This window comes from Mirounga leonina, unplaced genomic scaffold (genome assembly GCF_011800145.1).
Source record: "Mirounga leonina isolate KUSES-001 unplaced genomic scaffold, KU_Mleo_1.0 Mir_125, whole genome shotgun sequence".
Lineage (NCBI taxonomy): Eukaryota > Metazoa > Chordata > Mammalia > Carnivora > Phocidae > Mirounga > Mirounga leonina.
Window position 1 is genome coordinate 39,441,166 of NW_023270305.1, and position 25,736 is coordinate 39,466,901.

Consider the following 25,736-nt stretch of genomic DNA (forward strand, 5'->3'; position numbering starts at 1 on the left):
AATTCAATAAGGCAAGAAAAGGAAATAAAAAATAAACAGATTGGGAAGGAAAACCAAACTGTCTCTGTTTGCAGATGACATGATTCTCTATGTAGAAAACCAAAAGGAATGACAAAAAAACTAGAACTAATAAGCAATTACAGCAAGGTTGCAAGATAAAAAGTTAATATTAAAAATCAACTGCTTCCCTATATACCAATAATAAACAAGTGAAATTATAAATTTAAAAACACAATATAATTTACCACCAAAAAAAGAGAACTATTTAGGTATAAATCTAACAAATATATACAAGATCTATATGAAGAAAACTACAAAAAATTACTCTAATGAATGAAATCAAAGAATAATTTTAAAAAATGGAGAAATATTCCATGCTCACAGACAGGAAGACTCTATATTGACAAGATGTCAGGTCTCCCCAACTTGATCTGCAGATTGAATGCAAACTCAAGCAAAATCCCAGCAAGTTATTTTATGGATATTGACAAACTGATTTTAAAGTTTATGTGGAGAGGCAAAAGACCCAGAATAGCCAACACAATATTGAGGGAGAAGAACAAAGTTGAAGGATTGACACTCTGATTCAAGACAGTATAAAGCTACAATAATCAAGATAGTGTGGTATTGGTAAAAGGATAGACAAATAGATCAATAGAGCATAATAGAGAGCCCAGAAATAGACACCCATAAATACAACCAGCTTATTTTTGACAAAAAAACAAAGGCAATATAACGGAGCAAAGACAGTCTTCAAGAAATGGTGCCAGAACAACCTACATATGAAAGAAAAAAATAAATCTAGAGACAAACCTTACACCCTTCACAAAAATTAACTCAAAGCAGATCAGACCTAAGTATAAAACACAAAACTATAAAACTCCTAAAAGATGACAGAAGAGAAAACTTAGATGACCCTAGATATAGTAATGCCTTTTTAGATATATTATCAAAGACATGATCCATTAAAGAAATAATTGATAAGCTGGACTTCATTAAAATTAAAATTTTCTGCTCATTAAAGGCAATATCAAGAGAATTAGAAGAGAAACAACAGATAGGGGTGAAATATTTGCAAAAGACACATCTGATAAAAGGACTGCTATCCAAAATACACAAAGAATTCTTAAAACTCAGCAAGAAGAAAATAAACAACAATTAAAAAAAAACCACAAAAACAACAACAAAAAAAAACGGCCCAACCCTTAACAGATACCTCATCAAAGAAGAAATACAGATGGCAAATAAGCATATGAAAACAAGTTCCATATCAGATGTCATAAGGGAAATGTAAATTAAAACAACAGTGAGATATTATTGCACACCTAATAGAATAGTCAAAATCCAGAACACTGACAGCACCAAATGCTAGCAAGGGTGTGGATAACAGGAACTCTCACTCACTGCAGGGAATGCAAAATGGTACAGCCAGTTTGGAAGAGAGTTTGGCAGTTTCTTTCTTTCTTTTTTTTTTTTTTTCCATTCAATACGTGCCCTCTTTAATACCCATCACAAGGCTAACCCATCCCCCCAACCCCTCCCCTCTAGAACCCTCAGTTTGTTTCTCAGAGTCCATAGTCTCTCATGGTTTGTCTCCCCCTCTGATTACCCCCCTTCATTTTTCCCTTCCTACTATCTTCTTTCTTCTTTTCTTTTTTTTAACATATGTATTTATTTCAGAGGTACAGGTCTGTGATTCATCAGTCTTAACACAATTCACAGCACTCACCATAGCACATACCCTCCCCAATGTCTATCACCCAGCCACCCCATCCCTCCCACCCCCCACCACTCCAGCAATGCTCAGTTTGTTTCCTGAGATTAAGAATTTCTCATATCAGTGAGATCATATGATACATGTCTTTCTTTGATTGACTTATTTTGCTTAGCATAATACCCTCTAGTTCCATCCACGTCATTGCAAATGGCAAGATTTCATTTTTTGATGGCTGCATAATATTCCATTGTGTGTGTGTGTGTGTGTGTGTGTATCTTCTTTGTAAAACTAAACATGCTCTTACATTAGAATTTAGCATTTAAACTCTTTGGTATTTACCCAGAAGAGGTGAAAACTTTCCAAACAAAAACTTACATATGGGTGTTTATAGAAGCTTATTCATAATTACCAAAATCTGGAAGCAACTAAGATGTCTTTCAGTAGGTGAATGGATGAATAAACTGTGGTACAATCAGACAATGGAATATTATCCAGAGTTAAAAAGAAATGCACTACTAAGCCATGAGAAGACATGGAGGAAGCTTACATGCATATTACTAAGTGAAAGAAACCAATCTGAAAGGCTTCATGTTGTATGGTTCCAACTGTATGACATTCTGGAAAAGACAAATTATGAATACAATAAAAAATCAGTGGTTGCCAGGGTGTGCTGGGGGAGGGAGATATTAATATGCAGAACACGGTGGGGGGGGAGGTTAGGACAGTACAAATATTCTGTATGGTATTATAATGAGGGATATATATCATTATACATTTGTCCAAACTCACTGAATGTACCATATCAAGAGTAGATCCTTTGGTAAACTATAGAATTTGGGTAATTACGATGTGTCAATGTAGGTCCATCATTGGTAAAAACATGTATCATTCTGGTGAGTGATATTGATAATGAAGGAGGATATGCATGTGTGAAGTTAGGGAGTATATGAGAAATCTCTGTATCTTCCTCTCAATTTATTTTGTGAACCTAAAACTTCTAAAAATATAAAGTTATTAAATAATCAGGCGTATCGCATACAGAGAATGCTTCTCCAAACACTTAAGCTATTATTACTTTGGATAAATGGAAAATTTCAGAAAACAAAGGAATTTGATAGAAACAGAATTAACTTTTATAAGTCTAAACAAGGAATGTTTTTCTCCTTTAACTATTAAGCCAAATTTTGCTTTCTACTCCATGTGAGGATTTAACTTTTTTCTTTTTTGTTTTTCGCTAGTTCGCTTTCTATGCCAAAGGAAGAAAATAAAAAAAAAAAAAAGAAAAAAGAAGAAGGAAAAAGGAAAGAACTAGTACATAGCTTTTCTCTTTTGACTTCTCTACCTTTTCTATAACACAAAATTCTAAGTTATTTGGGAGGCAGAATTAATGAGAACAGAATAAATATATTTCAAATAGTTCTCTTACTGAAAATATCACCTTGAGCATAAGTGTTATTTTCAGTGTCAAAAGCGATTATTGCAAATGATAATAATCTTTTGAACCTAATTTTTTTCATGTATATTTCTGCCTCTAGTTTTATTTCTTTCTCATGACCATTTTTATAAATTTTACTTTTAAAACAGTAGAATGAACTGTATTCAAGTCCTAATATAATTTTCTATCATATAGGTACATCAAATTATAAAATTATGCTGCATGTTCCAAATCTACTCTGTTCACATGCTTTAGAGAAACCACTTTAAATGGGGTTTTTTTTTATGTTTTGAGGCTTACTTTTACTTTTATAATATATTTATTCCTATATAGTTTAGTTTCTCATAAATAAGTGATGTCTATTAACACCATGCTATGAATGACGAGAAATCTGTCATATACACCAGCTTTTTTTTCTTTCACTCTTCTCAAATTGTGTGTGTGTATATATATTATAGTGTATATATACATTTTACATATATATGTAAACCTGTTTCTTGATCCAGCAATTTTAGACACTACTGTATTTTCCACTATATACAGTAAAGACTGACAATATTACATTTTATTCCACTGCTTTTCCTGTTCTTTCTCACTCTCAAAATCTCTCTCTCAAATAGATTTGATTTTTTATATTGCCAAGGCTTATATTTGCTTTTTTGTGTATAACTATGCTTTTTGCATGCTCTTCTTGATTTTAAAATTGAAAACCACTAAGCTACATTTGCAATCTTATGATAATGAAAATATTTCACAAAACCAGGAAGTGTGAGTGAATCCATAGATAAGATGCTGTCATCTTAAGTCCCCACCTTTCTGGCACTAAAAGGAGAACATTCCAAGCATCAAAATCAAATACAATTCTTTAAATGCTCAGAATCAAACCACATTTTGCTTGCCTCCTATTTAGACTGTGAAATTTCTGTCGTATGTTTCTTCACCAAAGAAATATACTTGTCCTTTCTCATCCACAGGTTTTATCATGCTATTATTTGTTAAACAATTTAATACATGGGCTTTTCTTCATAAGCCATTTACACAACTGTGATTTGAATTTCTTTCCTCTGGATTTTTTGGATTTCTTTCCCTTATTCCCTTGAATTAACTCTACTTGTTCTTGAATTTTCTGACCTCCTCCTTAGTGGATTGCTTTTTTTTTTTTTTTTTTGCTGTGAGCTTACAATCATATACAGTTCCTTTTATTTTTATTTTTCCAGTAAGACTGAAGGAAGATAAAATTTCTTTAATTCTAAGTGTCTGAAAATGTGTTTATTTTGCTCTTGCAATTTGAGGAGGTATAGAATTCTGGGTGGAACACTTTCAAAAATTTGAAGGCTTTCCCCCATTGACTTCCAATTTTTGTCTGATGTCAGTCCAATCTTGTTTCCTTGCAAATAATTGGCTTTTCCATCTTTGGAATTTTTTTTTCTCTTTATACTTGGTATTATCTTCAGAAAATTTTTCATGACATGTCTGGATATGTGTATACAAATTCATCATTATTGGCTCTCAGAGTCTTCATCTTGGGGAAATTTTATTTTCATATTTCTTCAATTATTTTTCCCAGTTCATGTAATCTTTTTCTAGAATTTATTTTAAGAAATGGTGATATTATCTGGGTAATCTCTTTGTCTCAACATTTTTTTCTTGTAATATCTATCAGTTTTTAAATTGTTTCAATTGTGGTAAATATATATATAATATATATAACAAAATCTACCATTTTAACCATGTTACATGTACAGTTCTGTGGCATTAAGAACATTCACCTTGTGCAACCGTCACCACCATCTATGTCCAGAATTTTTCATCTTCCCAAACTGAAGCTCCCATCCATTAAATAATAACTTTCTATTGCCCACTGGCTACGAGGCCCTAGCAACGACCATTCTAATTTCTGTCTCCATGAATTTGACTATTCTAAATATTAGTCAATTTGAATGTATCTAGAAACATAGCTGCAACATACTAAAACAATCCTCATTGTACATGATTTAATATGCACCAGTTTCAGTTACCATAGTTTAATTAAATAACACCATATTCCCAACATGACAGTTCAAATTTCAGTTACGATAGCATATTTACTGTGAATAATTACATGAAGTACAAACTCTGCTGCCATAATTCTTTAGTCCACAAATCACTAAACAAATGCACATCATGAGCAGTGACAAATGACATCACTTCTTAGAAAGTATGTCTGTGATTGGTCACAGTGCATCTGTTTTTCAGTTTATGTACAGAGAGCAAAGTGTGCTCTTGTGTTGCCTCCTTGCCCCCAAGTAATAAACCCATGTGACATATTACAAAAACACATAATTGAAGGAAGAAATTGGCCCACAAGGGTAAAGAAAAGCAAAGAAATAAAAAGTAATAAAACTGGAAGTGAAATAAGGATGGAATGTAAATGGAGTTATAGAAGAAAATAGCTGACCATGGGAATGTTGACACTGCCTATGGTGATTGTAGATATTGACCCAGAGGAACTAGCTGAATGCAATTTTTTTTACTTAAATGGGTAGCATGGTCATGATGGAAAAGAATGAAGACATCCCAGAGGAAGTGATATTGGCAACAAAAATTCACATTAACAGAACCTTCGAAAATATTTCAAGATATTGAAAGTGCAAAGGATTAAATGTTGGAAACTCATCTAAGCTTAGAAAGGAGTGTGACAATTCACCAAGACATAGATAAGATGCTCATTCTGTATCATAAAATATACAATGAAAAGAAGAAGGCAAACAGTGTTCAAATTTCAGTGTACTTCTAAATCATTTTCTTGCAAAGAAATAAAACACTTTATCAATGTTTCTAATGTTTTAAGTTACAATGTACTATAGAAACATGAGTGTTGCTATTTTTTCTTTTTTTTTAAAGATTTTATTTATTTATTTGACAGAGAGTGAGAGAGAGAGCACAAGCAGGGGAAGCAGCAGGTGCCTCCCGCTGAGCAGAGAGCCCAACACAGGGCTGGATCCCAGGACTCCAGGATCATGACGGAGCCAAAGGCAGACACTTAACCCACTGAACCACCCAGGCACCCCAAGTGTTGCTCTTTTTTTCCATCCCCCTATATACTTATAACTTACAATAAGAGTTTTAATGTTTTGACCAAATTTTCTAAAAGTCACAGAACAATCATCATTTTTATGATTATTAAAATCATTTTGCATTATTCAGTTTTCATGAATATTTTTATGATACTGCATTATCATATAAAGGGAGGATTGCTATAAAGTACAAGATCAACATAATTAAAAGGGAACTCAGAAAAAAGTCACAATCTCAATGGGAGATTTTAACTAATTTTACTCAGTAACAAACGGACCAAGACAACAACATCAGGAAATATATAGATTTGAACTTCTATAAATATTAACAACAGAACCTCATATATATATCTCCTCTCTCCAACCTGAAGAATACCACTCTATTCAAGTTTGCATAGGACATTTACCCAAAGTGACTAAATGATGGTCCATACAGCAATTCTCAATATATTTCAGATAATTAAAATGGTTTAGAGTACGGTCTTTAACTACAGTAGAATTAAGCTAGAATTAAAAGAAAAAGATGAAAAGGAAATCCTCAGTTTTAGAACCTGAGCTATATACTTTTATGGTTAAATCAAAACAAACTGTGAATATCACAAGAAGAATTAGAAAATACTTTGAACTCTTTATCAATGGAAATCCTACATATCGAAATGAGTGACATGTAGCTAAAGTCCTGCTCAGTAGAAAATGTAAATCCATTTAAAGATTTATTTCAAAAGCTATATTTCAATAGAAGATAGGCTGAAAAATAAATATCTATGTCAAGACCTTAGATGATTATCAAACTAAATACAAACAAAGCAGAAGAAAGCAAATAATAAAAATCAGAGCAGAAATTAATTGAAATGAAAATAAATATATATTAGAAAAGGTCAGCAAAGAAAAATAGTAGTCCTTTGAAAACTCCAATATAAAACTCCTGGCAGGTACAAACAAGGAAAAAAAAAAGAGAAAATGTGCAAATAACCAATATCAGAAACAAAATGGAGATATCACTACAGATTCTACAAATATTTAAAAAACAAACGAAATGATATTACAAATTATGCCAGTAAATCTAAAATTTTAAATTAAACGGACACAACTTACCAATTTTGATATAATAATAAAAAACAAAAATCTGTATAAGATTTTATCTACTTGAGAAAATTAATCTGTATTTAGAAAACTTTTCAAATAGAAAAATTGAGGTCCATGTGACTTCACTGAATTTCACATCACAAAAGATAAAATACCAAATTAATTCCCACTCTTTCAATGAACAGAAAAATAGTAAAAATTTGCCAATTTCTTTTATGAATTCAGTATAGCATTGATACCAAAATGTGACAGTTGTGTAACAAAAAAGTAAAATTAAAAACTAATTTCTCTTATTAACCGTAGATAAAAAAACAGTTATAAGTCAGGTCTAGTATATACAAAGAAATATTCTGATTCCATGATTTATTTAATATGACAACACCAATCAACACACTTCATCACATTCACAGAATAAAAGAGAAAAATCATACAATTACTTAGAAAAAATCATCTGATTGGGGCGCCTGGGTGGCTCAGTTGGTTAGGCGACTGCCTTCAGCTCAGGTCATGATCCTGGAGTCCCTGGATCGAGTCCCGCATCAGGCTCCCTGCTCAGCGGGGAGTCTGCTTCTCCCCCTGACCCTCCCCACTCTCATGCTCTCTCTATCTCATTCTCTCTCTCAAATAAATAAATAAAATCCTTAGAAAAGAAAAGAAAAGAAAAAATCATCTGATAAAAGTAAACATAAATTTAAACAAAATTGATAGAAATAATTCACTCAATATATAACTTTTAACAAACCATAGATAGGAAGGTCTTTAATATGATGAAAACTACGTACAAATAAAATAAACAGTATTAAATATTTAATAGGAAATGAGGAAATAGACAAGGATATCTGTTGCCACTACTTCTATTAATATTATACTGGAAATTTTAATTTTCTTAAAGTTTAAAATTTTATTTTGAAATGCAATTTTAATGCAAAAAGGTAAGAAAAGAAATTCATGGTATAAAGACTGAAAAAGAAATAGTAAAACAGTCATTATTTGCAGTTGAGATAATCATGTAAACATATAAAATAAGGAAAAATCTAGAGGAAAGTATTAGACAGTATGTTTAACAATATTACTATGACCAAGTAACTAGAATATGAAATTTAAAGCTTAATACCATTTACAATAGCATCAAAGATTCAAAAATATACAGCTAAATCTAATAAATGTTCAAAATCACTAAAAAAAAATTATAAAACATTATTGAGAGAAACTAAAGAATACCTAAATAAATGGGAGTTTGTGAATTAGACAATTTAATGTTATAAAAATGAAAGTTATTTCCAAATTGATTTATAATTAATGTAATCTTTTTTTTTCAAAGATTTTATTCATTTATTTGAGAGAAAGAGAATGAGAGAGAGAGAGAGCACATGAGGGGAGGGAGGGTCAGAGGGAGAAGCAGACTCCCCGCTGAGCAGGGAGCCTGATGCGAGACTCGATCCTGCAACTCCAGGATCATGACCTGAGCCTAAGGCAATTGCTTAACCAACTGAGCCACCCAGGCACCCCTACTTAATGTAATCTTAATCAAAATCCCAGCAAGATCTTGTTGTTACTATTTGATTAATTGTTCTTCACTATTGTATAAAACAATAAACTAATATAATATTTAAATGGAAATGCAAAATTCCAAGAATAGTCAAGAAATTGTGGCCGAAAAATTGGACGGAAGAAAACATTTATAATATGTACAGTCAAAAATGGACTATTATGCAGAATACTAAAAACAAAAAGCTAAATTTTGTAAGACAACCCCATAGAAAGATGGGCAAAATATTTGAACAGGAGTTCCACACAAGACTGTATCCAAACGGACAACAGTCAAATGAAGAGGTGCACAATCTCATTAGTCATCAAGAAAATGCAAATTAAAACCATATTGAGCTATTACTAAGCACATCTCAGTACGGCTAAAATGAAAAAGATTGACAATATTAACATTGACAAAGACGGATTGACCAGAGTCTCAAATCTTCCTGGTAAGAGGCTAAATTGATAAAAGCATTTTGGAAAATAGTTTGGCAGTTTTTACTAACTTGACAGCATTCAGTCATTATAACCCAGCAATCCTAGCAAAATGACCCAATGATATGCATATATACAACATTATTAATAGTAACTTTGTTTGTAATAGTCAGTTACTGAAAACAACTGAAATCTACCAGTGGAAACAGTTGAAATATCCATCAACTGTAGGATACATAAATAAACTGCTATATTAGAATTGGAATATATATATAGCAAAAAACAAACAAACAAACAAACAAATGAGCTATTACTACATTTAAAAAATGAGAAAAAACATGTATGTTTTCCTTCAAGTTCAAAAGCAAGGAAGTCTACGTATAAGGGTGTGGGGTTAGTTACTGGAAGTTAGCATAAGGGGTGTTGCTAGAGTGTTGCAATTATTCTATTTTTTACCAGGGTTGTGGTTACATGAGTATATTTATAAACTCTCCTATAATTTTTTGAGTTGTATACCTCAAATTAATGCACTGTTCTGTGTTTATGTACATTCAGGATAATATTGACTGGCAGGTTAAACCCACCTCTCCACACGTCCTGTCTACTAGAATGAAAACTCATGAGGAAATTTATAAAATTCATGAAGATATTAAAAATAAATTAACCAAAATTTTAATATACATTAGAGTAAGGTGCATAGAATTTTAACACCTATTTTTTAACATCTATTTTATAATATTCTGTTGTTATATTGCCTCTCCTATTAGCAAAGCATTTATTAATGTATTTTAATTTTTCCTTTTTTTCTTTCATTTTGAGAGATTCTTATTAAGGAAGGAAGGTAAGTATATGTATTTACCTCCATCTAGGACATCAGTTACACAATTCTTCTCTCCTCTAACCAAAATTCTCCATGTCATTTATATTGAGACTACATTAATTTGGGTCATTTCCTACTACTTAATGAATGTAGTCCTGCCATCAAACTATAATATATCTGTGTTTAATTTAACAACACTGTATTTTTTTTTTAACTTTGAAAATTTGATAAGTTCCCTCCTGTCCTGGACTTTCATGCTAGAATACATGCTACCTTCTATCCGGAATGCTCCCCACTCCCTCTCTGTCCAGCTGGGTACTTATCAACTTGCAGGTTTCAATTTATGTTAAATCTCTCTGTAATAGGGTGTGTTTGTGTCCTCATTCTTAGTGACAAGATTCATATTAACATGCATTTAATACGTTTAAATACTCCTTAAATGAAGACTAAATTCTGTTAACGATCATCACAAATACAGGGGCAAGCAAAATGCCATGCTCTTGGTAGGTGCTCAAATATTTATTTAATAAATGAATGTTAAGGAAGGTTATCAATTAGGACAGTATTTAGATGAAGTAATAAAAACTGAGGAATTGTGGCTTAAACAAATAGGAGTTTACTGTTGTCACATAAAAGTGTCTGGGGGTAGGCTGTGTTGGCTCAGTGGGTCAGCAATGCTCTCAAGGGTTTAGGTTCTTACTCTCTTTCCTCTCTACCATCCTTAGCCTTATGGTTTTTATTCTTTATGTATACCTCTTTATGTGAGGTTTCAATAGGATGATGTCTAGCTGCCACAGACCTAGGCATCATCCTATTTCCACACCTGGATGGAAGGCTGCATATAACTAGGAAGAAAAGGATTTTCTAGAAACTCCTGGTAAATGCCATTGTCCAGAACTGGTCACATTATCACCTGTGGCTACAAAAGATGATGAGAAACTCAGTATAGCACACTTGCATACTGTTTAGTGAGAGATGGATAAGGGAGATAAGAATTGGGAATGACTTTGGGGGTCAACCAACAACCTTGTATTCTAACAAAGTCCAAATGTAGATTTCCATATATCCATGTGTTCATATAATAGAATTTTAAGTACTTCTTGGTGGAAACTGATGGATTTCCAGCTCTTTTGTGAATACATATATTCAAAACAGCATCAAACATGCTAACTTTCCCTAAAGACAAGATCATCGTTGGACAATATTCCAACCCCTTTCATGTTCAGTCACATGAATATGTCTGAAATAATAAACCATGCAGAAGGGATAACAAGTTTCCCTGAAAATAAAATAAAAAACAAAAGAAATAAAGCAGAGTATAGCAAATATATTACATGATTTCTGCCTGGCTTTCATCAAACTTGGTAATTCCTTTTTGCTCTGGCACATGTATCATTCATTTTTCATTCAGCACAGACAAATTGAGCTATGGGACGTTAGATAACAGCTATAATTTTAAATCATCTCATAGTTCACAACCTCAAGGGGTAATGTTATGACAGAATCAAATTAATCTATCTTATTTTTTTAATAATAAAACAATTCACTCTTACCTTTGTCTATTGATGGACCCTTGGATACTGACGATATCCAGACACCAGAAATGTAGTCTTACATGGAGTTATGTCTATCATTGTGGAATTCAAGGTTAGACAAATCATTAAATAATTTGAGAAATTTCTGAATATTATGCCACAGGAATCCAATATAATTTGTTTTGACATTGGAAGACCTACTTCACTTAAAATTGTTGTAACTAATGCAGTAGTTTAATAATTCAAAATTACGCTATTGAATGACTCACTAATTTTAGGCTTGTCATCATCACTTTTCCATAAAAATGGAGTATCAGAAAAAAAATCAAGGTTTTGTATAGAATAAATTCACTGCCTAGATAGTTCTAGATTGCTCATGAGTAGTGACCTTGCCTACCTGAGTAGATATGACTATCTTTTAAAAACACAAATAGTAAATCAAGGAAAAATTTAAAAAATAGATTTTTCAACTTTCCTCATTCATTAGAAAATGCTTAAAGAAAAAAAAAAAAAACAGCCTATACCATCAATAAACAAAAAACTCCATAATCCCACCAATGGTAGGTAGGCAGTCACAGATTGTGCTTTGTCACAAACCTAATGCATTGAGTCTTTCCAAACTATTTCTTGTTCTGGATCTCTGTGTGATCAGACATAATTATGGAGTAGTTGTTTTTCTGCTTTTCTTCATTTATGGTCACAGAGAAATGTTGTTTGATGTTGCTGTTCTGTGAAATTGTTTATGTTCAACAGAAGGACACTGCAGCTTAGTGGTGAGTGCTAGGGCAGCTTCCAACTCAGGGGAGCTCCCATTGGTAATTTTGTCTGCCTTAGTCCCTTAATCTCCATATTCCAGCCTTACTGAAATTCTTGCTGCCCATTCAGCATTGAAAGTTTATTTTCTATCATTGCCTCTGCCTTTGTTGCCATTCCTGCTGTGGATACCACTCCCTCCGACCTTCACATGATTTTTGTCTCCCTAATCAATCTCAAGTCAAATACCATCTCCTCAGAGATACCTTCCATTACTACTTTAGTTAAAGCAGCCCCCTCCTTAACCATTTCTAACTCAATACCACAGTGTATCTTCTGCATTACTCTTAATTCAGAATGTAGTTTTTTCCTTTTTTAAAAACAAAAGTTGTATATATTTCAAGTCTACAACATGTCAATTTGAATAATACATAGTGAAATCATTACTATGGTAAAGCTAATTAACATATGTGTCTCCTCATATAGTTACCATTTTTGGTGTGTGTGGTAGGAGTACCTGAAATCTATCCTTTTAGAAAATTCTCAGTATTTAACACAATATTATTAACCATAGTCATCCTCTGTACATTAGATCTCTAGACTTATTCATCCTATATAACTCCAACTCTGTACCCTCTGGCCAACATCTCCCTATTTCCTTCACACAGTATTTCCCATAAGTATTGATATATTATAGCTCACTATCATTGTTCATAAATTGTCTGTTGATGTAATAGATTTCTTCTTTGATCCTAGAGTTATTTCAAGTAGATTTGGCAAGAATCACCAGAATCAGTCCCATTGAATCCCTTGCCTCTGGCACTTGTCCAATGTGAAACCAGTGACAATAAAATATTCTAACTGGTTTAAGCCTGGGTCACGTACCTTACAGCAAGTTCCCACTCCCAGCTTAGGAGATAGTAACTCTATTGAATCATATGAAGGAAGAATGGGAAAACGATGGAGATAGTTTAGGTAATCAGAGATTTTGATTAGAAGTTGATGGGATCTGTTGTATTTTTGCTTTTATTAAAAAGTTTTTAAAATACCACCCAAACTAGATAAAAATAATGTTTTTACATCATTGACAATAGGGTTGACATTATAATTGACTGGTTACTTGGTTGCACAAATGCTTTTACACTCTCAGTGAGATTCAAGCTCTGAAAATTCAAGAACTGCTTTTCCATCTCTTTTACAACCTCTCATATTCTCTCCTATTAACACACTTTTTACTGATGGCCATTTCTCATTTCCCCTTTTCCTTCATGCCTTGAATAGGCCCTGAGTGGGAACAAAATCATACATTCTCAGTAGTTCTCCTGGTACAAGCAACAAGCACCTCAACACTGTACAAATTGTAAGTTCTAGACATGTGGGTATTCTTTAGGTCAGGACAAATAATTCACAATAAAAAAGAAGAGAAAACCAAAAATAAAGTTTCTAGTCAACTAGTTATCTTCTGCCAAATTACTTTTTTCAGACTAGACTCCCTCCATCTCCCTCTCTCCTCTTATAAATTGTCATGATGCTTCTGTGTTTTCACAAGCAAAACACACACTTAGTCTATTTACAAGCCTGCTTAATGTTTTCTCAGTAAACACGAATACTGGACACAGAAAATCTGACCTGATTCAAATCTGACATTTACTTTATTGGTCCCAAGATGATATGTCTTTCCTGATCTTCTCTACATGTCCAAATATTCTGAACACTCTTTTTCCCCCAAATTCTTGCTGATATGCATCACACATTATCAAGTAAAAGAATCATTCCTTCTTTTATTTAAAAAAAAAAAGAAAAATATTCTGAGGTTGTAGAGAAGAGAAGCTAATCACTACCCATAATCTACATCTTCACTAAGATATCTGAATATGGATAATGTGGACTTGAAACACAAGGAGATAACCTATGTGCTGGTGTGGTTCCATCTACAGAGATGGTATAGCTTAGTGGATAATGGTCATGAGCCCAGGCTCTGGAGTAAGATAATCAGTGTTTAAATCCAGGCTCCACCACCAACAAACTCAGTTCCTTGATCTGTAAAAGAGCAATGAAAGTATTACTTACCTCATAGGATTATAGTATGGATTAAATAGATCTATACATATAAAAACATTTTGAATATGTACTTACCACATCTTAGACATATTATCACTAGTGGTTTATCTATCATTGTGACAGGATAATGTGTGAATTATTACATATTTTCATATATTTAATTCTATGATCTACCACCATTCAATATAAGGGATATAAATTTGACTTTGCCTCATGGTGGATGATCCCCAAGCAAATATTTAGCTTTTGAATTCTAAAATCTCAGGTCGAAATGCAAGACAGACTTGGTCTCTTTCTTATTACTTAATCATAATCTAGATAAATAGGCCCGTGTAGCTTTTATTCAAATATAAACTAGCGGGTAGTGTGTGAAGGATCAGACACTGTAGACATTAATGAAGATACCAGAAAATGCAAACCTTACTACCAAATCCTACTCCCTCTTAAAAATCTGGGGAAGGAAGAAGCAATGTAACCCAGGGGATCTGGGGAGATCCCAGACCAATGGCACACATCTTAGAATGTAGCTCTGGAAGCATCCAGCATGGCACCTCATAGTCCAAGCATTACTACGTAAGGTATCTAGGCAAAGTGACCTGAGAGCATCCCATTTATCCCAGGGTTCACTAATGGGAATGTATTTTAAACAAATGAGAGAGAGGGATCAAGAGACCTTAGAAGTCTTAAGACTAGAAAAAGAGACCACCAGAAAAAGAATGTAACATGCAACTTGAGCTGGAAATAGGATGAAGAGATGGTTCCAACTTAATTAACGTCATCACTGTGGGGAAAGCTATTCTAGAATGAAAGCAACGAGTCCTCTCAAGAATTGTGCAGAACAACCATATATAAGGATGAAATGAGATGACTCACATTTCAACAAAAGGCAGATTAAGTAACCAACTATTAAGAAGAAAGATTTATTCATAGTAACACCAGACAGGAAATAACTCATGTGTCCTTCAATTGATGAAAAGATAAATTGTAATATATGTATATAAATGCTCAGCCTAAACAGGAATGATTACTGATACACACAACATATAAATACATTTCTTTCAAGGCCAGAAAAGCCCTGGTGTCTTCAGAGTTTACAACATAGAGACTTCTTCAAGGTCCCAGGCTTCATTTTCCCTTGAAATGTAAACATATACTTCCAGAGTTAGGTAAATCCCTCTGGTGCTCTCACTCTATACACAGTTAAAAATTAACTTTCCAAGACTTGCTCTTAGCCCAGAATTCCATGTTTTCAGCAAAATTTACTCAGAAAGTCCCAATTCTGCAAAAACGTAAATATATGTTCTTTACACACAAAACTACAAACCATTATTTCTGATGGACCTAGACACAGAAATTTTCAAGAAAATGTTTAAAAATCAAATCTAGCAGTGTAGAAAAAGAATAATACGCCATAACCAAGAGAGGCTTATCTGAGTAATGCAAGGCTGGTTGAATATATGAAAATCAATCAATCCACTCTATTGCTAGCTTATAGAAAAACGACATGATCATATCCTGATACAGAAAAAGCAGTTGATGAAATTCAACATCCATTCATGATTAAAACTCTGAGCAAATGGAATGGAAGGTAACTTCCTCAACCTCATAAAGGATGTCTCTATTGAAATACTACTCAGCAATAAAAAGAAACAAGATATTAATGAACACAACAACTTGAATCTCAAATGCATTGATCGGACTATAAGAAGGTGGTCCCAAAAAGTTACACACTGTATAATTCCTTTTATATATCATTCTCAAAAATACAAAATTACAGTTTCAGAATGTAGATCAGTGGTTAGAGACAGGGAAATGCATACGTGTTGAGGGATACCTCAAACACAGGGACACCCAGGATGATTTAATTATTATGTATCCCGATTGTGGTGTTAGCTACATTAATCTTTTTATGTATTAAAAGCATATAAATGTACGTTGAAAACAATAAAAAAAAAGAAGTTTATTTAAATTACTCTTACTTTTTAGGGATGGCTGGGTGACTCAGTTGGTTAAGTGTATGCCTTCGGCTCAGGTCATGATCCCAGGGTCCTGGGATCGAGTCCTGCATGGGGCTCCTTGCTCAGCGGGGAGCCTGCTTCTCCCTCTGCCTGCTGATCCCCCCCCCCTTGGGCACGCTCACTCTCTCTTTCTCTCTCTCTCTGACAATTAAATAAATAGAATCTTTTAAAAAAATAAAATAAATTCCTCTTACTTTTTAAAAACCGGTTCTCAAGGCATTATTGCCTCATGCCTTTGTTTTGTGATTTCCCATGTATTTTCTGCCCCCTTTACAATATTTTTAATTTATCAATCTATTAATAACATTACTAAACAATCATTATGTGGCAAGCACTTTTCTAGATTCTTGATGGTATTTAAAACAAAACAAAACAAAACAAAAATGATGGTCTCTGTGGATGTTTTTTCCTCTTGATACTTTGGAACATCATCTTTATTACTTTATCCTCTAATGATTCAAAATGCTTAGCTAGTAAGTGGAGTAAGTCAAGCAGAGAAAGACAATTATCATATGGTTTCATTCCTATGTAGAACATCAGCAATAGCATGGAGGACCATAGGGGAAGGGAGGGAAATCCAAAGGGGGAGACATCAGAGAGAGAGACAAACCATGAGAGACTATGGACCCGGGGAAGCAAACTGAGTGTTTCAGAGGGGAGGGGGTAACAGGGTGATGGGTATTAAGGAGGGCACATGCTGTGATGAGCACTGGGTATTATACATAACTAGTGAATCATTGACCACTACATCAAAAACTAATGATGTACTATACAGTGGCTAACTGAACATAATGAAAAAATAATAAATAAAAATGCTTAGCTGGTTTTTGGCCTGTTTTGTTTTGCCTTTTTTTTTTTTTTCAAGGCATTTACCCAGTTACTGACATACTGGCAACATAGGAACTTCTACGTATCTTCCTTCCATGGACCCCATATTCCCATGTACTTTTGTGACTGTCTATAACTTCATCCAATTAAACTCAATAGCTATTAGTAACCACTATTTTCCAGGAACTAACTGGGTTTAAAATGTTTCCACACTGTTGGAAAATAAACCTTACTTCCATGAAATAAGGAGTCACAACTATGTAATAAAAGGTTGAGTTTTTATTATTATAAATGTGAGTATTTATTATCCCTCTGTTAACACAGGGACATAAAGCTTAGGAGGTCACTGAAGAAGAAAATATTTGTTCCTAAATTTCTATGAGCTGTGCTTCAGGTAGAATCTCCTCCTTACATTTAAAACCATGTTAATTAATATTTCCTGATATAAAGAATTAATGTTAATATATTTAGATAAATCAACTGTATTGTGGGTTTTTTAAAAAATAAGTATTATCTTCAAAATATACTGTTGAAATGTTTACTGATGAAATAAAATGGCATTTGGGATTTGCTTCAAAATTATTTGTGAAGAGGGGAGAAGTTGGTCAGGGTATAAATGAAACAAGAGTGAGTATCAGTTGATAACTATTTAACCGGAGAAATCTATACAAAAGACTTCATTATATTTGGCCACTTTTGTATACAATTGATATTATCTGTAATAAAAATGTTTTAAAAAAAGAAACAAAAAGTTAAAATTTTTCTATTGCAAGAAACTTTTTTTAAAAAGATTTTATTTATTTATTCAACAGAGAGAGACAGCGAGAGAGGGAACACAAGCAGGGGGAGTGGGGGAGGGAGAAGCAGGCTTCCCGCTGAGCAGGGAGCCTGATGTGGGACTCGATCCCAGGACCCTGGGATCATGACCTGAACGGGAGGCAGACGCTTAACTACTGTGCCACCCAGGTGCCCCTGCAAGAAACTTTTCGTACCCTATCAGAGTTATAGTCACCTTAACAAAAAATACCCAATTTTAATGCAGTTCAACAAATATTCAGTGTGTAATCTTTGGCAGCCACCAAAGGGTGCCTGCATTGTAAGCAAGGATACATAAATAGCTTTGAACTCAGAATTGTGCTTAAAGCAGAGATAACAGTTTATACACACAATGTTTGAAACAAGGCACGTGCTTATTGATGCCATCTTTAAATCAAGCCTGTGGTAAGGCCAGTCCACTCCTAGATCCTTTTCATACCGAGGCTAACCCAGAAAGAGAAGAGATGTCCATACCCACAAAAGGGCCTAACCTGCTGTTAGAAATGGATCTCTGGGCAGCCTATTTCCAGGGAGGTCGCTGTTCCCTCATAGTGTAGTTTAACCTCCACACAGAATGTCCCCTCAGCATCCATATAAGCCACAGGCACATGGCTACAAAGGATCCCCGAAATATTTGGGCATAGATGATATTTAACAGGATAGAAACACAAAAAGTTTTGAGCAGTAGGTGTTCCATTTGAGTCCTAAGGGTAAATAAAAATGTATAGGTACTTGGATCCCTTTGGGTTAACTATGGAACCTCCTTCAAAGAATTTTGCAGTTTGACATTTGGCAAGTGGCTTCTACAAGAAACATCTCGAACCTCTTCTTTTAAGCCTTAACATATGCAGTAGTATACTCCTTCAATACTCTTCCACTTAGCTGCAGCCCTCAGCATTAGTTAATAAATGTTTTGCCTGTCGTTTTTTTTTTAAAGATTTTATTTATTTATTTGAGACAGAGAGAATGAGAGAGAGAGAGAGAGAGAGCACATGAGAGGAGGGACGGTCAGAGGGAGAAGCAGACTCCCCGCTGAGCAGGGAGCCCGATGCGGGACTAGATTCCGGGACTCCAGGATCATGACCTGAGCCAAAGTCAGTCGCTTAACCAACTGAGCCATCCAGGCGCCCTGCCTGTCGTTTTAAACACAAAATAATTTATATTAAAGTAAACAAAACAAGCATAAAGCCACTTCTGTTGTTTTCATATTTAGCTTTGTGTTTCTAGCTGTTATTGCATCTGCAGAAGTTTTGTTGGCACAATTCCTTCTAAAGTGGAAGTTGGTAGCTTCCTAATTCACTCAACCAATATTTATTGGGCAGCTCCTTTGTGTCAAGGTCTGTTTTATATCCCTGTGTACAGAGGGATATAAGGAGAGTTTCTTTCCTCATGGCGTTTATATCAAGAGAAACAGATGATATATAAGTAAATAATTAAGATAATTGCAGACTTGCATAAATGCCTTGCAGGGGAAAAGCAGAATGATATGATAGAGAAAAACTGTGTGTATATGATGTAGGAGGTGCCCCCACCTTAACAAAGAAATGCCCTCTCCAAAAGATGATGTTTTTAACTGAGACCTGAAATGTGAGGTGTCGGCCATGAGAAACATCAGAGGAGGAGCACACACAGTAGAGGAAACAGCATGTCCCAGAGTCCTAAGACAATAAAGAACTGAGTGGTTCAAGAATCAGAAAGGAGGGCTGTGTGTATGAAACTTTATGAGAAGACTGGACAGACAAAATAAGCCAGACCATGTAAGCCTCTTACGCTGGCATACTGAGTCTGGATTTTATCGTTAGTACAATGGGAAGCTATTGAAGAGTTTTACATAGGGCTGGGAGATGATAATTAATATTAATGTAAGAGCACTTTGCAGTACTGTGGACAATGTATTACAGAAGAGCCATAAGAGAAGCATAGGTATGAAGCCATTGAATCCCTACAGGTGAAATATAAGAAGGACTTACATTAGAGAAGATAGAGAATTATGGACAGATTGAAGATATATTTTAGAGATAGATAGCTAAGATAGATTTATTGGATATGAAGAACCAAGCACTGGGAGAAATCAAAGATAACTTTTTGCTTTCTGCTTATGTTGGATGGCAGTGTTGTTCCTAAAATGGTAAGGGCACCGCATGGTTGGAGTAGTGACATCAAAGATTATGACATCTATGGAAATTTTTAACCGGATATGTCAACGAGACAGTTGTATACATAATTAACTTGTACTGAGGTGAATCCAAGTGTAGTGATATGAAATAGTGAATCTTTAGTGTGTAGATAATTTTAAAATTTCATTTCTATCATTTTAAATCTTAGAAATGAAATGAATAGTGTGACTTAGAGAAAGAGTAAAGCTAGAGAAGGAAACATAATCCTAAACAGAGAATTAGTACAGGGTGAGTACTCAGAAAGCCAACTGAGAATATGGCACCAGGGAGTTGGGAAGAAACCCAGCAAAGTGATGGGGAAACCAGAAGGACATGTGGTTTGGGTCCAGAGAGTCGAATGTCACTTCACTTGTACTGGATCAACAATATCCCCATTTAGCCCCCTTTAATTCATAGTCCACACAGAATAAAATGGATTTTTTTCTCTATCACTGTTACGTTAATTCCATTCAGTGGATTTCTATTGACCTAAAAATACATTCCAAGTCCCTAGGTTTCCTTCTTAACATCATGCTGGTGGGATCCCCGTCAAGTCTGAGCTAGCCTCACTGTCTTTCTTTGCACCGAAGATGTTATCTTTCATGGCTTTTCCTTATGTTTTTCCCTGTACTTGAAATTCCATTCCTACAACTTTTTATATTTGGCTATATTCCAATCATCTATCAATACATATTGTTTGACAAATTGGAATGATTAACTTGAAAAAGCCTGGCTGTGAAATACGACTTTTTTGAAAGAGTGAACATGTCCAGTGAGCTTGCATCTCATTGCCTTCTGCCTTTGCATAATTCTGAACCTGTCAGGAAGGCAGCAGCCTTCTAGAGAGAGAGTTACTGAGGCTGGCAAGGCATACAGGTGAGCACCAGACTTTGGTGTTCCTCTCCAGTACACCAGCACATCTGTGCTTAGCTATCAATCGCATTTTCCCTCCTGTATGAGGCTAACCTTGATTACTCTTATCAACACTGAATCACACCTAGATCCCTGCCTTTGCTCCCTGATCATTACCATCTCAAAAAGTATCAGTATCACATCCAAATCTTCTCCCTACCCACACTCTAAGATCATGTCCTTCCACTTTTTCCAGATTGCATCCTGTGCCCTGATCCTTCTCTGTGATTTCTAAGGTTCCTTCCAGCTTTGACATTCTGTGTGTAATTAGAGCGCTGCACGTGATCCATCTATAAATACAGCAGGAGTTCAGAGGTTAGAGTAATTGAAGAAAGTTTCCTAGACAAAATGTGGAGATTGAATAGGGTCTTGAGTAATGGGAAGAATTTAAACTGGCAAAAAAGATTGTCCCAGGCTGGAGAAACTGCATGACTCAAAACAGGGAGGTAGGAAGAAAAGATGTGTGCAGAGTGACTGATAAGAGATAAACTTGACTGGTATAGTGTGTGCAGACCCGGGATTCTGAAAAATAAGACTCAATCAAAAACAAATAATAATAAATAGGAAATGAACAAGGACCTGAGGGGGACTAAAATGAAATCTGGGTTTAGAAATGGCCACAATATTCTGCCCTAGGATTTAAAAAAGTGTTTGGAAGCCAAGGGAAAGTCTGAATTGAGAAATTTAGGATGAATTCACAACTCTACTATAAACTCACTTTCTGGCAGTGAAGAATCACTTTAGTGGGTTTCAATATACCTAATTATGCAGCATGGATGAAATAATCTATATGACTTGTTTTTAGGGCCTGACCCATACCTAAAGAGAGGTCCTTAGCTGCCACCAAAAATAGAAAGGTGACCTGATCATTCAATCTTCACTGTAGTTATGTAAAAGAGTTGGACACAAGGAGGCTTATATCACAGTTCAGGTCTTTATTTAGACCTGTTAATAGGAAGGAAGGTGGAGGGAGGGAGGAAGGCAGGAAGTCAGGAAGGCAGGCAGGCAGGCAGGCAGGAAGGAAGGAAGGTAGGAAGGAAGGAAAAATAAAAGTAAAAAAATAAAGAAGGAAGGACTGAGAGAGGGAAAAAGAGAGGAAGGAAAAGGAAAGGAGAGATATTTTTCAGTCGTGCCCAAGCCTAAACCTTGGCCATTTACATCACAAAAATTAGACACTCTTCTCACTGCAAAACAGGTAACAGTTACTGCTGACAGCAAAAGACAAATACTTACTTTTCCACAACTTGAAATTTATGCCTAATTATTAAAAAATAAAATATTTTTTAATGTAGATACTATCTGCATAAGGTTTAAGAATGCATATGCCGTCTTTAAAAGAAACTGAAGAAGGAAGTAAGTAACATCTAATGGGTACTATATGCTTGGCACAGTTCCAGGTGACTAACAAACATCACACCTTTAATCAGTACAGCAAACCACAGGAATAATAATTTTTAGTAATAATAATAGTAATATTTTTTCTCATAGAAAAGGAAACTGATATTCAAAGCTTAAATTACTTACCAGTTTATCCCAACTTGAAAATGGCAGAGCTGTGATATGAATTCAGTGAATACGATACTCCCTAGCTTTCATGACAGCCACTCACACATGCACATTGTCCACCCCAAAACAGTCCACATTAAAATAAAGTATGGTCAGAAAGCCAGCTGCACCCAAATCACCTGGAAAACTTGTTAAAAACCAACATCTCAGAACCTGCCTCAGATCACCTTCACTGTAACATGTTCTTCAGATGATTCCGGTGTGCATGAAAAGTTTGAAGCAATGGAAAAGTCAAACTATTTTCCATAAGTCACATAGTATAAATGCCACATGAACTTGTTAAATGAATTCTTCCAAACCACATCCCTGGTATATGAGCCTCTATTTTCATCAAAATCTAGTATCTCAAAATTAAAACAGAAGCTACTGGCCACCATATTTGACTTTCCAAAATGAGGCTTTTAAAGACAAGCCAGAACTGAACTAAACTGAAAAACTGAAGAATGGTCAGTGAGTGGAGACAAAAATAAAACAAAATTTCAAAGATGGAAATGTATTGGAGGATCTGGAAGGATAATAGAATATGCATAAATCAGAAACAGGAAAGGCATGACAAGATTAAGACTGGTCAAGAAAGGATCTCAGAGACTCAAGTCAAGTACATATTTTTAAAATCAAATTTATTGAGGTATAATTTGTATAAAAATAAAATGAATCTATGTGACTGTAGGGTCTGATGAGGTTTTTTCCCCAAATCAATACAACCTCTACTGCATCTTTAAATTATCATAAATAAGTGTGAAAAATCATCCGGCATCTTGCTGTTTCTATAGCTGGACAACTTCGATCTTATTCATCAGCCTGCTGAATGGTTCCTTTTTCAGAAACATAGATACCAAAAATTTTCTGATATCCTTATTTTTAACTGTTGTGGCTTGCTGAATCAAAGCAGCTGAGTTTGATACAAGTTCAATGTCATTTTCTTCAAGAATTAACTCATCTTTCTGGGCTTGAGATACTGAACAAGCAATACTGAACAAGTTCATCTGAACACTGTGGATGTACTTTTCACCTAGGAAATTTTGAATTTCAACAGCAGAACCATTCTCTTGCATAACAACATTGATGGGGAAGTGAGCATACATAGACTTCATCTTGTAATGAAAGCCTAGTGTAATGCCCCTGATCATGTTCTGTATGTGACTACAGATAGTGTGAAGAGTAGCCAGTTCTTTTCCATTCCATTTGTCAACTCAGAGCCTCTTCCTTTTCTTTCCAAGGAGACCTAGTTCTACAATGATGTGATTGATGTCCCTTTGCAGGGTTGTTCTGGGGCCCTTCACAATAACAGTGGGACCATCCCTTCTGAGTGATGTTGACATTTCCTGGAATGTCAACAGTCTCATTGATGAGAATGGTCTTTGTTCTTGCAGTAGATGCCACAAAGAGAAAGCTGATGAGTTTTGACAAATGCATACAATCATGTAATCCCAAACATGATCACTATATAGAACTTTTCTGTCACCCTGCAAAGTTCCCTTGTGCCCCTTTGCAAGCAATACCCCTCACCCCTGGACCCAAGCAACCACCAGTTGGCTTAATTATTCCTCTTCTAAAATGTATATAAATGGAATCATACAGTATGTGAAATCTTATGGGTCCATGTTGTTGCTTAGAACCAGTAGTCTGTTCCCTTTAATTGATGCAGTATTCCATTATATAGATATACCACAATTTATTCATCAGTTCAATTCTTGATGACTATATGGGTTGTTTCTAGTCTGGAGTTATTATGAGTAAAGCATCTACGAACATTCCGGTGAAAGTCTTTGTTTGGACATATATTTTCCTTTCTCTTGGATAAATTCAAGGAATTGCTGTTACATAATACATGCAGTTTAACTTTATTAAAAAAAACTGTCAAACTGCTTTCCAGAATGGTTGGGCAACTTAACAATATTACCAGCAATGAATGGTAATTCCATTTGCTATACATCCTCACCAACAGTTGGCATTGTCAGTATTTAATTAATTACTCTAGTGGGCACGTACAGATATCTCAAAGTATTTTAGTTTACAATTTTTGGATAATCAATGATGTTGAGTATTTTCATATCCTCACTGGCCATTCATGTATCTCCTTTTTTGAAGTGTCTGTTCAAAATTGTTCACCATTTTTGAAAATTCTATCTTCTAATTATTGAAAGAGTTTTAAAAATTAAATCTGTATGTAACATCTTTGTCAAATAAATGTGTTGCAAATATTTCTTACTAGTCTGTGGCTTATCTTTTCATTTTCTTTTTTTTTTTATAAAGATTTTTTTTTTAATTTATTTATTTGAGACAGAGAGAATGAGAGAGAGAGAGCACATGAGAGGGGGGAGGGTCAGAGGCAGAAGCAGGCTCCCTGCCGAGCAGGGAGCCCGATGCGGGACTCGATCCAGGGACTCCAGGATCATGACCTGAGCCGAAGGCAGTCGCTTAACCAGCTGAGCCACCCAGGCGCCCCTCTTTTCATTTTCTTAATGGTATCTTTCAAAGAGCTAGAGTTTTAACTGTGATAAATTCCAATTTACTACTTTTTTTGGTTCATGCTTTTTGCATACTACCTAAGAAATTTTTGCCTATGCTGAGTGGCAAAGATTTTCTCTTAAGTCCTCTTCCAAAAGTTTTATTTATTTATTTAGTTAGTTAGTTAGTTAGTTAGTTAGTATTTATTTTTAGGCCTACGATTTATTTTAGTCTTGTGCATTAAGAGTTGAAGTCATTTTTTTCCATATGCATAGCTGGGTTTCAACACCGTATTTTGAAATTACCCACTGAGTTTCCTTCACATATTTCTAAAAATTTATGAACAGATTTATGTGTAGGACTAACTCTTACATTATTCTCTTCCATTGATCTACATATTTACCCTTGGCCAAAATCACATTGCCTTGCTTGTCATAGATTTACAATATATCTTTAAATCAGTTAATGTAAGTGTCTGATTTTGTTCTTGTTTCACAAAATGGTTTTAACTAATCTAAATTCTTTCCATCCATAAAATGTTAGTAAGTCCTTGGCAATTTA

General features: G+C 34.6%; 1 pseudogene; it reads right to left on the reverse strand.

Moving 5' to 3' along the window:
• Window positions 1-23,513: 23,513 nt before the first annotated feature.
• LOC118007543 lies at window positions 23,514-24,140 on the reverse strand (annotated as a pseudogene).
• Between the last annotated feature and the right edge of the window lie 1,596 nt (window positions 24,141-25,736).